General features: G+C 44.0%; 1 protein-coding gene across 1 annotated transcript in view; it reads right to left on the bottom strand.

Annotated features, from left to right (window-relative positions):
• The window catches only part of IL2RA (interleukin 2 receptor subunit alpha), a 47,355-nt gene extending 42,642 nt beyond the window's left edge, over nt 1-4,713 (bottom strand). The window contains exon 1 of the mRNA XM_075552424.1: nt 4,552-4,713. The gene's annotated coding sequence lies outside the window, so the exon portion shown is untranslated. The remainder of the gene's footprint in view (nt 1-4,551) is intronic.
• Between the last annotated feature and the right edge of the window lie 12,713 nt (nt 4,714-17,426).

Below are 17,426 nucleotides of genomic sequence, written 5' to 3'. Positions count from 1 at the left end.
TATAATCCTGATACCAAAACCAGCCAAAGAATTGAAAACTCAGATGAATATCACTTATGAACATGGATGCTAAAATTTCCAACACAATTCTAGCTAATCAAATTAAAATCATTAAAAATACATCATGGTTAAGTGGGATTTATACCATGAATGCAAGGATGTTCCATAAAAGGAAAATAATCAATGCACTTTACCACACAAATAAAGTAAAAGAACTACACAATTATGTCAATTGATGAAGAAAAGACATTCCATAAAATTCAACGTTGATTCTTGATTGAAAAAAAACATTCAATAAAGTAGGAATAGAAGATAAATTTCTCAACATAAAAAAGGCCACCCATGGAATGCTGTCAGCAGTTTGCTGAATGGAGAGAAATGGAAAGCGTTCCCCCTCTGAAGGAGAGCCAGATAGAGTTGCCCTTGACAACGGCTCTTATTTAGCACAGTGCTGGAAGCGTCATTGAGAGTTAGTAGACAAAAGAAAATAAGGGCATGGGAATTGGCAAGGAAGAAGCAGAACAATTTGCAGATGCTGTGATCTTATATACAGGAAACAAAAGATGTGGCAAAAAATTGCTGGAATTATTTGAAAACTTTGGTGATGTGGAAAGCTATAAGATTAGCATACAAAAAATCAGTAGGCTTCTTTGTATGAAGGAAAAAGACTCTGAAAACAAATTTAAAAAGCAAAAAAAAATGACTACATACTCTAATGACTATCCACTGGAATATTCTGATGGCAGAGTGGTCATGAGTTGGGCTGCTAACTGTGAAGTTGGCAGTTCAAAGCCACAAGTGGCTCCTGGAGAGAAAGGGGAGGCTTTCTACTCCCATGTAGAGCTGAAGTCTCTGAAACTCACAGGGGGCAGTTCTACCCTGTCTTATAGGGTCACTATCTACATCAACTTGATATAAGTGATTTTCGTTTTGTTTTGTTCTGTTTTGTTTGAGAATGTTCTATTGTCACATTAAAATCAACGTATCAAAAATTAAATCCTTTGCATTCCCCACAAATTTGACTTTTAAAATTTTTTCTCCCAAGACTCACTCAGGATCCAAGTACAAAAGAAGAATAAATTCCGAATAAGTTTAAAAAAAAAAAACTTAAAATAACCACCCCAAAAGAAAAAGTACTTAAGATTAAGTTTAATCAGAGAAACTAAAGATTTACACAAAGAAAACTATAAAGCATTGCTATTAGAAACCAAAAGACGCTTACAAAATGGAAAAGCATCAATGCTCATGCATTGGAAGACTTAATACAGTGAAATGGTTATCATCACTGAACGCACTCTGTAAATTCAATGCAATTCCAAGTCATATCCCAGCACAATTCTCCAAATGAATGGGAAAATAATCACCAACTTCATATGGAAAGGAAGGAAGCCTAAGATAAACAAAACACTACTGAAAAACAAACAAACCAAAAAAAAAAGAATAGTGGGCATCTCACTCTTCTGATTTCAAAACCAACTATTCAGCTGCGCTAATCCAAACAACTTGGTATTGGGACAAAGATAGCTATGCAAACCATTGGATCAGAACAGAGAACTCAGAAATAAAACCAAGCAGCTACAAACCTCTGATTTTTTATAAAGAAATAAAACACAATACATAGGAAAGAGATAATCTTTTCAACAAATGGTTTTGGAAAAATTGGACCTGCACATGCAAAAGAATGAAATAGGACCCATATTTCATACCATATACAAGGTGAATTAAATATTTAAATATAAATCCTAGAACAATCATGATCATCAATGAAAAAAAAAAGTCCCCTAAGACAAGGCACACTACACTACCAAACAAACCATTAACACTAGAGACAAAATAAGCTACTGGTGCCACCCAAAGATCGAATATCTATGTTCACCAACAGACTTTATTTAAAGAGTAAAAAGAGAACTCATATCCAGGGGGATAAAATCAGAAATGATAAATTGAATATAGGGCTAATTCAAAAAACTCTGTAGCAAATTATAATACATTAGAAAGAGGAGGGGGGGGAGGACCTAGTGCAAACCTGGGCAGAAACAGGAATAGACAATTCACGAAAGACGACACGGAGTGACCGGCAATCATATGAAGTGCTCGGGATCTTTAGCTATCAGAGAATTTCAAATGAAAATGAGGAGATGCTGCCTTACAATGGCACCCATAGCTAATTTGAAGGAAAAAATTAAATCCAACACCCGAAACCAGAAAGTAACTAATGCTGGAGAAGCTTGGGGAGGTGGGGAGGATCAGAACACATATATTGCTAGGGTGAATGCAGAATTGTTTAGGCACTATGGAAAACAATATGGCATTTTAAAAACTGGAATAAGAGCGCCATATGATGCCGCAAACTCTCTATTCCGTATATACCCCAAAGACATAAAAAACAAACTATGAATAGACCAGTGCATGCCCATGTTTATCGCAATGATATCGGTAGCAGCAAAGTGACGGAAACGGCCCAAAGCCCATCTGCGGAGGAGTTACTGACCAGCTCAGCGGGGAGATGAGGGGACAGGGAAGGAGGGAGGGAGGGGGCAAGGGAAAAAAAAGGAGATAGGGCTTCCAGAACCGGGGGTGGGGGTGGGGAGGAGGGAGGCTTCCTGGGATACTGTCACGGATCCCCTGAGTGGGGCTGTGCAGCTGTGTCCTGCAGGTCATACTCCACAAATTTAAAAATGAAAGGAAGTTCACCGCCTTGTAAACCCCATGAAGCCCTCCAGTTTTCTTTTCTCTCAGATCTAAACACTGGTTTGAGGCATTACAAAAGGAGAACAAGTAACATTGAGAATAATAATAAGCAGGTGTGAGAGGTACTGCACTGCAGGACCCTCTCTTAGTGACTAGAACTGAGTAACGGAATCAGACCAACCATGGGGCTCACTATTGCCTCTGCTGCATTGGCCGTTTCCAGTCCCAGCCCACCTTCAATCATCTGAAGAACTTAAAACAGCAATGTCTGCATCTCATCCGAGACGGTTTATTTAATTGGTCTGGGTTGGAGACGAGTGTTGTTTTTGTTTAGTTTCGATGCATCCAGATACACACGCTAATACGCAGCCAGTGTCAGGAGTCATGGTTCTAAAGACACTTCCCCTTGGGACTAGCTTTTTCTTTTTGATGCATGAGAATCTCAGTCAAAGAGCCAAAGGCATCAGATCAAACTGAGAAGGCAAAATAGCTATCATTCCAGGAGGGGGATCTGTTGCCATTTCCCCTAAATGAATGATTTTCTTGGAAGGGCAGGGTAGAGGAAGTCAATTCGGGCTTGTTGACTCATTGGCTAACACTCTTGGCTTGCCCTTGGCAGTTCCCCAGGGAGAGGCCCTGCTCAGCAGATGTTTCAGCTCCACTTTGAGCCATGAGCGGTCTGACAGCCAGGGAGGGCAGCATGTGACCTTCTTCAACTCTGCAGTCCTAGCATGCAGCAAAGTTCCTGGTCCAGAGGGAAAGTTCATAGGTGTTTGCGGAAAGCATGAAAAGCAGGGGGCTGAAGGAAAATATCATCGAAGTCTGGTCAGTGTAAAGACAGGCAGGGAACACTGGACTGGAACTGAAGAACCCTGGCTTCTAGTCCTGGCTCTGTTGCTTCTCCTATCTGTCTAGTGTGCTTCGTCTGTTTTGGGGTGCCCCCTTTTTTTCCTATCCCCACTGGGCAGCAGTGCTCTTAAATGAGAGGGCTTCGGAAAGCTTGTGGGGAAAGGGGAATTCAATGGTAGAGGAATTTCCCCATGGCTTCTGAAGCCCCCTCATAGTATCACCTTAGCAAGCCACCTTCAGTTCTCTGACTAGGGAGAAGCGCTGTTTAATCCCCTCATTGCTGTGTGGATAGGGCTGATCCATGGGCTTCATTTTTATATCGTGAGGCCCTCTGGCCCATCCCCGGCATCTCCCTCAGTGCTGCAGGAGCAGCGGCGGACCCCACCTAACCAAAACGTCCTGAACAAGTTATTAGCAGGGGTCACCAGGAGGAAGGGAAAGGAGGAGGGAGCTCTAAATCTTCAAATCCTGCCTTCTTTCCTCCTGATACACGCCGAGATGAAGAGTTCACTAGAGAGGGAGTCTCTGGGAGAATGTAGAGATTCCCTGCGGTCATAGTAGGTCCCGGGTGGGGCGGCCATAGATTGATGCCAAGGTTCATGCACTGTCAGTCCAGAGAGAAGGAAGCAGATTCTCAGTGTGAAGGGGTCAGAAGCTCTCACATCAGCCTCCAGCCCCAAACCAAGTGAAACCCGAACAAACCCACAGCCACCAAGCTTATCCCAGCAAACACAAATCCTACAGGCCAGAGTAGAACTCAGTTCCCCAGAGTTTCTGAGACTGTGAGTCTTTAGGGAAAGCAGACGGGCTCATCTTCAGCCTGTGCACCATTGACATTTTGGTTAGCAACCCACCACCCGCCTCTTGCCCAGTACAAGGGATTCTTTTGATACATTCAAATCATTTAAACATTTCCAGAGAAACGAAGCCCATGACTTGGGAAGGAAAAACTTGGGTGAGAAGAATTTAAATTTCAAATTCACTCCGAGTGTTTGGCGATCAGAAACTCACCAAGGACACGTAAACTCCTGGTTCAAGTTTGATCTTTCCAGCGAATTCATCTCACCCAACCTCTGTCACCACTCTCGTTCAAAGTCTTTTCTTTTACCCCTCACTCTTTCACAATGTCATGGGCAGAGAGCAGACAGCGAACTGAGTCGTGCTTTCCCTCTGGAAGCTTTATCTGGTCAAAGATCCACACTTGTGCAACTGGGCGCCTCTTGGATCGAAAAGTATGAAAGTCATGCATTCCTAATTCCTTTGGATAGGAGTATGAAATAGAGACTGGGAAATGGGAGAGAAGAATCAGATTGGGGAGGCTTGAAGGAGCCCTGGTGCTGTTCAGTCCCTCTCCCCAGCCAGCAGGTGGCACCCAGGAAGGGTCCTCTCACATCTATTTGAATGTTTACTGGGAGGAGAGACCTTACAACTTTTTGAAGTACTCAACTGAAGTAAGGTTCTCTTTTCCCTTCTTGAGAGGAGCCCCGGTGGCATAGTGGTTACGAGTTGGGCTGCTAGTGGCAGAGTCAACAGTTCAAAGCAAACAGCCTCTCGGGAGAAATAGGAGGCTTTCTATTCCAGTGAAGTGCATTCTTGGAAACTCACGGGGGCAGTTCTGCCCTGTCCTATAGGGTCACCAGAAGGACAAACAGATCTGTCTTGGAAGAAGTACAGCCAGAGTGCTCCTGAGAGGCAAGGATGCTGACACTTTGGACATGTGGTCAGGAGAAACCAGTCCCTGGAGAAGGACATCATGCTTGGTAAAGGGGAGGGGCAGCAAGAGAGAGGAAGGCCCTCGAGGAAATGCATGGAAGCCATGGCTGTAACAACGATGTGGTAGATATATAATCATTGGTCAATTTGAGGATTAAGAATGTAGGGTGGATATAGTGGTGGGCATAGCTGCCTTCCAAGAATGTAGGGAGGAGTCTAGCTTGTCAATCAGATCATAGCCAATGAGGCCTCTGTGTGGGCGTGGCCTTCTCCTGAAATTCTGGGAAATCCCGTAGTTCCTTCTTGGAAGCAGGAGACTCTCTGCTCATACCCTGGGAGACATAGCAGCTGACAAGACACATGGACTCACCCTGATGTAGAGACCCCTGCCAACGCTGAGATGCTTCCAATGCCACTGGATCCAAGGACTTTCTACCCACTGGCCTGTGATGGCCTACATTTGGCATCATTGCATGTGTTTCGTGATTCTGAAGAGGACTTAATAGATTGGTATCAGACATAGGGGTTAATATCGGACTGATGGACTTGATCTGGACGGGGCTGGGATGTTTTCTCCGTGTTCCGTTGCTCTTGTATATAAATCTCTTTCTTATACACATATGTGTGCCCATGAGTTTGTTTGTCTAGTCTACCCGGACTCACAAAAATGTACTCGAGCACAGGAGTTGTGGTGAGGACAGTGCATGACAGTGAGTTCCCGTCTGCTGTGTGTTGTGTCGTTCTGGGTCAGAAAGAACTCAGTGACACCTAGCACCAACAGAGGGTCGATCTGAGCGGGAATTAAATCCAGGACAGTGAGCTTCGTTTGGAGATTTGGGTTCCCAGTTGCTCTGAGAGAGAAAGGAGAGCCTTTCTACACCTGTAAGTATTTGCTGTCTTGGAAGTCCAGGGACCCTGATTTATTCTGTTCTGCAGGGTCAGAATTGGCCCAAGAGTAGTACGTTTGCTTTTGAGTTTGTTTTCCAACTTGAAGTCCCGGAATGGTACAAACAATTCATCTCCTCAGCCATTCTCTGAAATGTTGGCAGCTCTAGCTAGCCCAGAAGCCAGTTGGATAAAAGGTCTGGCAATTTTTCTCCTGAATCTATCAGCCATTGAAAGTCACAGTTGAGTTCTACTTCAACTCACAAATTGGAATGGGCTACATGAGCACTGTTGGATTATCGGTTGCCCTCTTTGTCGCAGTGAATGGCCTGGTATAAAGAGAGGAGAGACAGGGGCCCCTTCAGGTTAAGACCTTCCCTGGGGGGAACCAAGGGAAACTCCCTTGCAGGCAAACAAAAGTAAAAGTGCTCAGCAATGGGTGGGGGTGTTGCAGCCTCCCCATCTCCAGCTGCAGAGGTGACAAAACACAGGCCAGGCCTTTTAGAAGCTGGAAAGAACCTACCGTGATGCCGGGCTTTGGTACCGTGACACTCAAAGGTCTCGGGACCCAGACGGTGCCTTGAAGTCGTAAGTTTGGAAACTTTTCAGCCCAAAGTACCCCAAGTTGAAAATGCCTTTAAAAACAACTTAGTTTATTTCCTTTTCAGAAGATATTTAACGTAGGAAGGGGTTTAAAGATCATCGATATTTAACATCTCATTTTAAAGAATGAAACTGGGTCACTGAGGGGTGCTGCAATTGGCCAGAGGCCACATCTTGCATAGGTCTCCCCCACAGCTGTCCAACTGCATTGAGTCGGAAGCACTTTGGCCTACTTTCCAGGAACCCAGGAGGTGCTGTCCGGTGAGCATTGGGCTGCAACCACAAGGTGGGCAGTTCAATACCCACCCCTACCCTCAGCTGCTCCTCAGGAGAAAGGTGAGGCTGTCTGCTTGTGTACAGATTTACAGCCTTGAAACCCTGGGAAGATCCCTGGGAGCTGGGATCAGCTCCGTGACAGTGAGTTTGCCTTTGGTTTGGTTTGGGTTTTTTGGCCTCCTTTTAGCTTCCCACAAGGTTCATTTCCCTCCAAATCCGACTGTCCTCTGGCTTCAGGTGACTTTCCAAGTGCACATGTCTACCTCTCCATCAAGTGTCCACTGACCACTGAGAATGAATGGAGGGGTCAAGTTACAGACTTGAATGGCCACAGTGCTGAGAAACAGCTCTACCAAGTGACAAACGCCTTGAATAGGAAATTACACAGAAGTATCCATTACACCCAAAGCCCTAGCAGGTGAAGGTGAAAGAAGTCTGAGAGGACTTCCTTCTCTTTGAAATGAGTGTTGTGAAGTGGCAGAGTGGTGCATCCCTTTGACAGTCCTTTACAAACACCTCTAACAAACCCATTAAAAGGAAGCCCTGGTGGTGTAATGGTTACACATCAGGCTGTGCTCCGCAAGGTCAGCCGTTTGAAACCACCAGCTGCTCGGCAGAGGATTGCAAGCTGGGAAACTCATAGGGGCAGTTGTGTAGGAGTGAGCGTCCGCTCGGTGGCTGTCAGTTAGTCTAATGAACCCATTAGTGAAGCCACTTAAAAGGGAGCTTGGTGTGTGTGTGTGTGTGTGTGTGTGTGTGTGTGTGTGATATTTAGCACAGCCCATTCACAGAGCCCTGGTGGCCCAACAGTTAAGTGCTCAGCTGTTAACCAAAAAGGGTGTCCTGGTCTCCTGGTGTCTGATCCATAGGAGAAAAGACCTGCTGTCATAAAACAAGAACAGAGCCTAGGGAACCATCTGGGGACATTCATAATTGACTTGATGGTACAAAACAACAACACAGTTGTAAAGGAAGTCGGGACTTAAAAAAATAAGATTTCCTATTCTTTCCAAACTCCTATCTCTCCAAGGTATCTCTTGCAGATAAGCAAGGTAGGACTGACAAGAATACTCTGAGAGCCAGAGAGAGTGGATGATTAAATGGGAAGAGTTAAACATTTTGGGTCTCAATGACAAATGTGAAGGTGGGAAATTCCAGTGTGGGCAGCAGGCTGAACAAGAAGGGCTAGTTAGAAATATCGCCTTCATGGTTTCTGCACTTTGTTGTTTCCCTTTTATTTGTTTGTTTTAGTCTCGGGTTAACGATCTGATCATATAATTTCCTAGAATGAAAGAAAGATGATCAAGGGACAAATAAACTCTCAGAATTTCCACAATTCTAAGAAAGGTAGCTTCGATAACATGCCGTGTTGGCATCATCAGGAGAATTCTCTTTTTAACCACATCCCAGGACCAGTAATACAGAGAGTGAAAAACAGCCAGGTTGACTAATACATCCCACATCCCCCACCCTGCCACCCATCATCATTTTAAATGGTCGCTTTGGAAATTTTCAGAATAAATCTGCCTTATGAATCAGCTAGAAATTACATCTGTTGATAGACTGCTTAACTTCATTCGAGAACCTTCACCCCTTATGGAATACAAAGAGTTGTTTGTTTGAAGACTGGAGTACTCTTGTATAAAAAAGTCTGAGATGAGGTCCTTTACACCCTGGGCGGTCTCTAGGACACATGTTGAGTCTACATGAGTTTATTGAACATGAGTTAAATGGAAGTTCAGCAGTTTCTTTCTCTTTGGCCATCTTAGTCCTCGTTTATCTCCTGGTGGGACCATTTCAAGGACTTTGTTTAGTGTCTTAGACGTCTCTGGGTGGCACTAATAGTGAAACAAGGAGAAGAAGAATGGGAGATTTTGCTATTCTGTGATGGACTGACTTCTCATTTGGCAAAGATCTTGTGATAGCCAAGCTAGAAATTACCTTAAAAACCTTCCAGAAATCAGCCCAGCTTTAACTCCAAATGGGAGAAGTTTCTGCTCCTGGATTAGTACATCGTCCAACACAACTTGGTCACTTCCCCAAAATAAGCTAATAAATTCCTCATATGCATCATCATGTTTTGCTCCTGACCAAAATTTTAGGAAAGCTAATTGGTCATATAATCCTAAACATAAGGACTGAACATTAAGGGTATAACATGATAGAGTTTCAAATCTTATTTGTCTTACTGGCTAAGAAAGGGAAGAAGTTATTTTCAAATCTATATTGAATAAGGAAGAATCATTTGAGATAGAAGCTCGTGCTTGCTTTCATTCTTCAGAAAAATCCCTGAGGGAAACCAAATTCATTGACATAAAGTCAGTTCCAATTCATATGACACTGATGGAGAAAACAGAATTATCCCTTTGCATTTCTGAGGCTTTAAGTCTTTATAGAAGCAGATAACCTCATTTTGCTCCAGGGGAAGGCTTGTGGGCTTGAACCACTGACCGTGTGAATAAGAGCTCAATGTGTACCTCACAATGCCACCAGGGCTCCTTCCACTTGAAAAGATGTATGTACACAGAATATATATATATACATATATACACATATGCATATATACACATTCACTACGGCTACCCCACTGCCATCAAGTCAATGCTAATTCATTGCAGCCCCTATAGGATAGGGTGGAACTGCCCCATTTGAGTTTCTGAGCCTGTAACTTTTTATGGGAGTAGAAAGTCTCTTCTTTCTCCTGTACACGCATACAACACATTCAAAATGTTCATGGAAAAAAATGAATGAAAAGGTAATAGGGTTTTCCAGGAACCTTGCAAAGCCCCCTTGTATATATTTGTAGATACCTATGCATGGATGTATAGACACATATAGGAAAGAAGTAATCTCTTGAAAGTGGTTATCCTGACATTTTCTAAACTTTCCATAGTTGAAGTTGTAAGGAGCCCAGTGTTATTTCCTGAAGCAGTGAAGATAAAGCATACGTCCTTGGGGCTACACATCTTAGACTATCCCAGTGTTTTATCTGAGAGTTCCCAGCACGAACCTGGACTTAATGAGATTCCTAACGTGATGGTTTTCTTAAAGTATTTCCTTACCGCCAATGGAAAACAAAATTAATTGAAGAATAAAATAATTTCTTGAGGAATCTGTTCATATGTATCCTGTGAACATTCATACATCATGTCCTTTGATTCCTCACAAAACGAACCATCAAAGACTTTGTATGGATGGCAGAGAGCCGAGAGCCATTCCATTTACAGGTTGCCCCCCACTGAGGCTCCCTGGGTCATGGTTATGTCCTTACATGAACTTTCTACCTAGTTGCTCCCTCCTTAGTCTGTGGCTGGGACATGTAATATTCACTTGCCTTCTCAAGATTCCCACGACATCCCATGTCCCCTTACCTGTCATGCAGCCAGTGACCGTGGTGAGAATCCATAATCCGCGTAGCAGCCAACCTGGTGTCATCTTCCCAGCACCTGGACCTGACTGTCTATTTGGGAGCAGTGAAGAAAAGATGTCTTCCCCAGAGTGCTGGGATTTGCCTACCAGCCTCTTCTTTGCGCCATGGGGGAAGAGGGGATCAAGGCACTGAGGCTGTCATCCCTGCTGGCCCGTGACAGTCAAGTGTCGCTCTCTTTAAGTATTAGAATGGTTTGTTCAGCCAGGAAATCGTACCCGTCACTCTCTTCTTTGGCCTCAACTAGAGGAAGTGGTTTTTTGATGACAATATAGCTTGTGGTAATTTTTCAGACCAGCGATTTTTTTTCAAGTTGAATTGCTCGGAGGTGTGGGCTAGGGTTGGTGAGAGGGATTGAGTTGACTTCTGATCCTTTCTTTGTTACACCCTAAAAAGGAAAGGGAGATTCCCCTGCCATTCAAGGAGAGATGAGCAAGCACTTCTTGGCAGTGGTCTCATGTGACATTTCGTAATCTGATGTCACCGTGAAATGAAATCCTGCTTCGAGTTGGCAGCTCCCTGTGGTACCTCACAGCACACAGGAGAGAGCCAAACCATGCCAAGAGTGTGGCAAGGACCACGTTGGCCCTGGGCTGGCATTTCCTTAAGTTGTGTGACCACATTGTCGCTGAGGGTCAAGGTGACCCCGAGTGCCCCGTGCACAAAGAAACTGAACTGCTGTAACCTACAGGCTTTTATTGTTGATTTTCAGAAACAGAGAACCATTCCTAGTCCCTCTTAGCTTGGAAGATCTACTGAAATCTATCCCGCATTACAGTAACACAGAGGCCCTCACTGACAGGTAGCTGGCAGTGGAGTTTGAGGTACATGGGCCAGGAATCCATCCCTGGCCTCCCGGAAGGTAAGAATTCTACCTGTGAACTACCAGTGTCCTGTCTGAACATACCTTGGAAAAGCCTGCTGTTATCAAGTCAATTCCAACTCATAGCAACCATGTGATGGCACAGAAGTGCCCCATAGAGTTTCCTGGGCTCGTACAGTCGATTGCCCAGGCTTTCTTTCATAGCACCCATGGGTGGAAGTGACCAGGCAACCTCAGGTTAGCAGTTGAGCACAAAACAGTTACACTACTCAGGGGTCGTAGATCTCTTGAAAACATCTAGTGGGCTGCAAGACTGTTCATCAATCTTGAGGTATCAGCTGGCTGGCTGATATTCAGAATCTATGAAGAATCTCTGAAGATTTGAAATCGGTGTTATGGGTTCATGGGGGTGATTTGTCATTTTACAAGATAGTTTGCTTCTAGGTTTGTCTCCCTCTACTGAAAGTAGACCTTGGTTTTTAGACTCTGCACTTTTTTGGGGTAAAAGAAATCTTATTTATTTATGTATCACAGCTACTGTCTGGTTCTATTACTTTCTGGTCGTTTGCCTTACGTTGGTAGTTGGTGTGTTACTGTAACGTTGGAAGCTATGCCCGTGGTATTTCAAATAACAGCAGGGTCACTTGTGGTAGACAGATTTCAGCGGAGCTTCCAGATTAAGAGCAGACTAGGAAGAAAGAATAAGCAGTCCACTTCAGAGGGCTTAACCAGTGAACACCTTATCAATATCACTAGAACACTGTCTGGTAGTCGCCAGAAGACGCTCCCCTCGGGTTGGAAGGCATTCAAAATACATCTGTGGAAGAGCTGGCTCCTCAAAGGAGAGCTGACCTTAATGACGTGGATGGAGCAAAGCTTTGGGGACCTTCAATTTTTGATGAGATGTAATTCAGAATGAGAAGGAACCATTGCAAACCTCCATTCTGAATCAAAATGTGCAACGTACCAAGTATGTATCTAGGAAAATGGGAAGCATCGAAGGTGATGAATCACCTCAAGATGGATTGCCTAGGCTTTGCTGGGAGGGCCACTTGGCCTGCAGCAGTGGGGATGGTCCAACCTGGTGTAAGTTTTCCTGGAGTGGGCATCACCTTTTATTTCACGAGAGAGAATTGAGCAGAGAAAAGCAATCCCATGATCATCAAAAAGAAGAGTCGGGTGTTGACTATGTCCTTTGTGCCCAGCATCCCTCCATGGGGACTCTCCCCGACCCAGGGAAGATCAGCAAGCATAGAAATTTCCAAGGAATCCTGGGTCCACACATGTTGACAGCAGGCAAGAACTTTTCCCAGAACTGCTAGAGAAGTCGGTGCTCTGAAGTTAGACTTGTAGGTTCCTAGACTGTGAAAGAAAGTTTGTGATATGTGTTATAGCATCACTGGAGAACTGAAACCGAAGGCAGAACCCCTATCAAAGAACCACCAGCGTCTCACTCATTTTCTCTCCAATATGAATCGTGATCTGATCAGCGGCTGTGAGTTTGGATTTTTGAGAGTAAATCTTGAACTTTCTTGTCCCTCCAACTTACCTAGGACAAACCCAAACTCCCTACCGTTGAGCTGTGGTCAGCTCATAACGGCAGACTGTAGGACAGGGTAGACCTGCCCCTGTGGGTTTCTGAGACTGTACCTCTTTCCAGGAGTAGAAAGTCCCCTTTCTCCTATGGAGAGGCAGCTGGTTTCCAATTGCTGACCTCGAGGTGAGCAGCCCAGTGAGTAACCACTAGGCCACGAGAGCACCATCACTGACTAGGGAACTTGTTACATGTGCATTTATTAGGTGACACTACTCCCCCCCCACACACACACATACCCTAATACAAACACACACTCACACACATCCAGATTCTACTTCCATAGGGCTGTGGTCGAAACCAAAGAACTCGGATGGTACTGTGGGCTAGATGTTGAGCTGCTAATTGCAAGACAGGTCAGACTCACCCACTGCTCCAAGGGAGAAAGATGAGCTGAGTGCTCCCACAAAGAATTTTGTTCTCTGCACCCTGCATATGATCCCTAGGAGTGCCAATCAACTAGATGGCCATGACCTTGGTTTGGGGGTCCCCACTTCCATTAGAATGCAAAACTGTGTTCCGTGTATTGCTCCAAACTTAAAAGAGAAAGGAGGAGACAGGGAATGCGAAAGGTCTCAGAACTGCCTGTCCTGAAAATTGCAAGAGAGCCTCACCCGTTAAGTAGGTTAGTGTTGGTTGGCAAATCAGCCTTGCGGTGAAAATCTGGGTCAGCTTCCCATTACTCTGGTGATGTCTCACCTCGGAGAACAATCTGCCCACTCCTTCTGTAAAATTGGGAGGAAAAACCTATGTCACTTCCAAAAGGTGACACACACACACACACACACACACTGAGAGAGAGAGAGAGAGAGAGAGAGAGAGAGAGAGAGAGAGAGAGAGAGAGAGAGAGAGAGAGAGAGAGAGAGAGAGACATAGGAGGGCTTCAAAAAGCTTGACTAAAATTTCCACTTTACTTACTTGTAGTCATCAGAAAAGAGTTTAATTTTACATAGGAGGGCCATCAGATGGATTACATAAAACCAGATACCAATGTCCACCTTCTCAGTCAGGGAAGTAAAATAGATAGACGTAACAAATGGACTCTCGACACAGAACTGAAGTTTTCTTTAGATTGTTATTCTTTTTATAAATGCATTATTAATTGGGAGTTCATACCTATATCATGAGGTGACTGTCAGCAGACACCAAAATTCATTCATTACAGGCCGTGAAGATGGGGAGAGGTGCAGAGTTAGCACTTGCCTTTGGGCAAGACAAAGAAAAATGAAACATCAGCAATAGTTAGAGGCTCTGAAATTGGTGCTTCTTTCTTGCGTCCTGGGACATCGCTGGTTCCACAATCAGACCGAGGATCCCTGTGAAGAAGCTGGGTGAGCAGGATGACCAGAGATCTCGGACTGTGTGCCCCTCTCCCACCCAAGGGAAGCACAGTGCCCATCCAACTGGTGAGCACCCGAGCAATTCTGCTCTGGTCTTTGCTGGCTCAGAAAAGTGGTCTGGAGCCCTGGTTCTCAAACTCAGACCACGAGTCATTGAGTCCCATGAAGATCATCTGGGCTCATTGATTATGCAAGGAGAGCACTTGGGTCAGTCTGGGTAGACTAGAGAAACAAATCTAGAGGCGCTCATAGATGCGTAAGAGAGAGCTTTCTATCAAGAAATAATCGTGCATCAATGAAACATCCCCGTGCAGTTCAGATCAAGTCCATACATTCAATATTAGCCCCTATGTCTGATACTAGTCCATGCATTCTTCTTCAGGCTCAGGAAACACCTGCAGTGATGCCAAATGCAGGAAGATCACAGGCCAGTGGGTGCAAAGTCTTGTGGAAGCATCTCCAGGGCTCTGGCTGCCATCAGCGTGGCTCCATGGGACTCTTCAACGGGAAGAAGAAACAGAGTGAGAGGGTGCCAGCCTCCAGGGGAAAGAGAGGAAGTCCCCAGAATCCTCATGAGACAGTCACACCCACCAGGAGGCACATCAGACCAAGGCCTGATTGACAAGCTACACTTTACCCCTTCCCTCCATTTATCAAGTTGACATGAAATTATGTAACCACCACAGCACTTTAACTCATTTAAATTACTCACCAAATATTTTATTTTCGTATCGGGCCATCATTTTTGCCTTCAGCAACATAAAAAAATTTCCAAACTAGCAATGCTGCCTGTAAGGTGACCCAGGAATATATATATATATATAAACCAACCATCGCTATATGAATGGATTTTGAGCTCACACTTAATGTTAAGCCCTAACCTTAAAACAATTACTTCCTATTATGTGACCCTACTCAACAGTTGGCCTCTTGAAGTGATCACTGAAGATATGGTTGCTGTAGCAAAATGTAGTGAGGAAGTCAGATGGTGCTTGGCTATCAGAAGAAAACACTTTCTGTGATCTTAAAGGAGTATCTTAAACAGTTCTCTAAATGAGGCATCAACTAACTCCACATGCAAGAAGCACGCGATCAAAGAATTTTTAATACTAAAATCCATGATCAGAGGAAGGAATTGTATTGCAGCTTAATTAACTGAACACTGTTTGCAGAAAAATCCCAAAATCCATTTTCAGAGTTCTTACATGGATTAGATCTCCATTGAACTCCCTATTACTATCGGCCAGAGATGTGAATAGTCTTGCCTTCAGAGAGAGTGCATTGGGAAGTGGATTATCTCCACCCCCATGACTAGCCCAGAGAGGGACAATCTCCTTTACGGAATTATTTGGGTGGGTTCTTGTTGGAGATCATGGCACTGAAAGTAGGTAGTATAGTCAGAAGCCATGTCCCGACTGCCACAGGGAAGCCCCTGGCTTCCAAACCTCCCCACTTCCTCCACATCCCCCCCCCCCCACTTCCCATCTCCCTCTGTGATGTATTGTCTTCTCCTTAATCCAAGTTAACAACTCCCCAGCATTGTGTCCCCTACCCTTTTTTCCTCTCCTAGCCCAGGTCAAAGACTGCTTCATTTGATACGAAACCTATGTTTTGCCAGCACACTGTGCATGTCCCAATCATGGTCTCCATCCTGCTTTGTGAGTTCCGTTAGTAACTATAACGTATCGATCAGCTGCCAACCATGTTTTTGTAACTCTTTCTTGTTTTTGTTTTTGACCTCTCATGTACTTTGCAAAACTCTGTTTCTCAGGAAACCCTTGAACCTCATGCTAACGGTCTCCCTCATCTGGATTATAGGTCTCTGCAGCTGTCTTGTTCTTCTCTCATTTAAGACTTTATAAATGTTCTCACCTTAAAAATCCGTTGTCTGTGGGTAGATAGTTTTATTTCTGGGGCCTCCATTCTGTTCTCTGGTCTAGGTGGCTCTCGTGTACCAGTGCCCAGCTGTTTGGGCTACTTGGCTGTCTGAGGTTGGGAAGTGAAGACCTCCTACTTTGATCTTTCTCTTCAACGTGTGCTCTGCTGACCCTGGGTCTGGTTCCTTTCCATCTACAATTGGTGAGTAGTTTCTCAGTCTCTTTGAAAAAGGATGCTGGGATCCAGAGCATTTATTTCTTCAATTATCCAGTGGTTTTGAGCAAGTTGGTGTTGAGTTTCTATGTAGCTGATACTCCCCCTTGATCATCCTACTTCTAATTTTATAAAATTGTCTAAGAAAATGGGTTTTTGATTCTTGATGATTTTGCTTTTATTAAGGCTTGCTTTGTGTCCTAGCACATGGTCTGTTCTGCAGAAGATTCCATGTGTGTTGGAAATAGCTGTACATTATGCTGGCTGTGTACAGCATATTGGGTAAAGTGTTCTTTGTGTGTCTGAGTTCAAGTTGACTCTGCTGCTTAATTTTTTTAATGTCTTTATTGAATTAGGTTCTGGTTGGTCTGTCCTTCCCCGAGACTGGTGTATTGAAGTGACTGATGATCGAAGAATTGTCTATTTCCTCTTCAATTCTGTAAGACAGTGATTAGTCTACTTTGAGGGTCTTTCATTGAGTGCATGATATTTATCATGGCTATGGTCCAATTGTCCCTTTAGTTGTTATGTAATGTGCACATTTGTCTATGGATACTATGTATACATCACGTACACCTTTGCCTACGTATACCTGCTTGTGCGTATACATATATAGTTATATACATAAAAAATGAGTATATATACAAGGGGCCTGTAGAAAGTTCATGGAGGAATTAAAAAAAAATAATGGGATTTTTCCATGAAATTTTTGAAGCCCTCTCGTGTGTGTGTGTGTGTGTGTGTGTGTGTTCACACGTACTGGTGTGCATGCTGGAAAGAGAGAGAGAGAGCTGCACAGACCCTCATATGTTAAAACATAAAAGTAATGTTACAAGAAACCCTAAGAAATTAATTATGCTTTTAGTTTTGTTTTTTTGTGTGTGTGTGACTGAAACCAGTGCACAATAGAATGATGGTATCACCAGCATTTCAGCTTTTAAGAAGTCAGCGAAGCCCTTGACATTAGACTCTTAAACAGAAGCGTTGACTTCCTTCATCTGAGAAGAATCGACAATGCTTGTTTTGAAGAGTAGAATGTTAGTGATTCAGCGAAAGAGAGCCAAATTGTTAAAAATTAAAATGAAAGAAAGGAGTAGGACTCCAAGAATTGGAAGAAAGGTAACATGCAAACCA

The sequence above is a fragment of the Tenrec ecaudatus genome, chromosome 6, assembly GCF_050624435.1.
Source record: "Tenrec ecaudatus isolate mTenEca1 chromosome 6, mTenEca1.hap1, whole genome shotgun sequence".
NCBI lineage: Eukaryota > Metazoa > Chordata > Mammalia > Afrosoricida > Tenrecidae > Tenrec > Tenrec ecaudatus.
The sequence above is the reverse complement of the archived record's forward strand: the minus strand, read 5'-3'. Positions and strand labels throughout refer to the sequence as shown.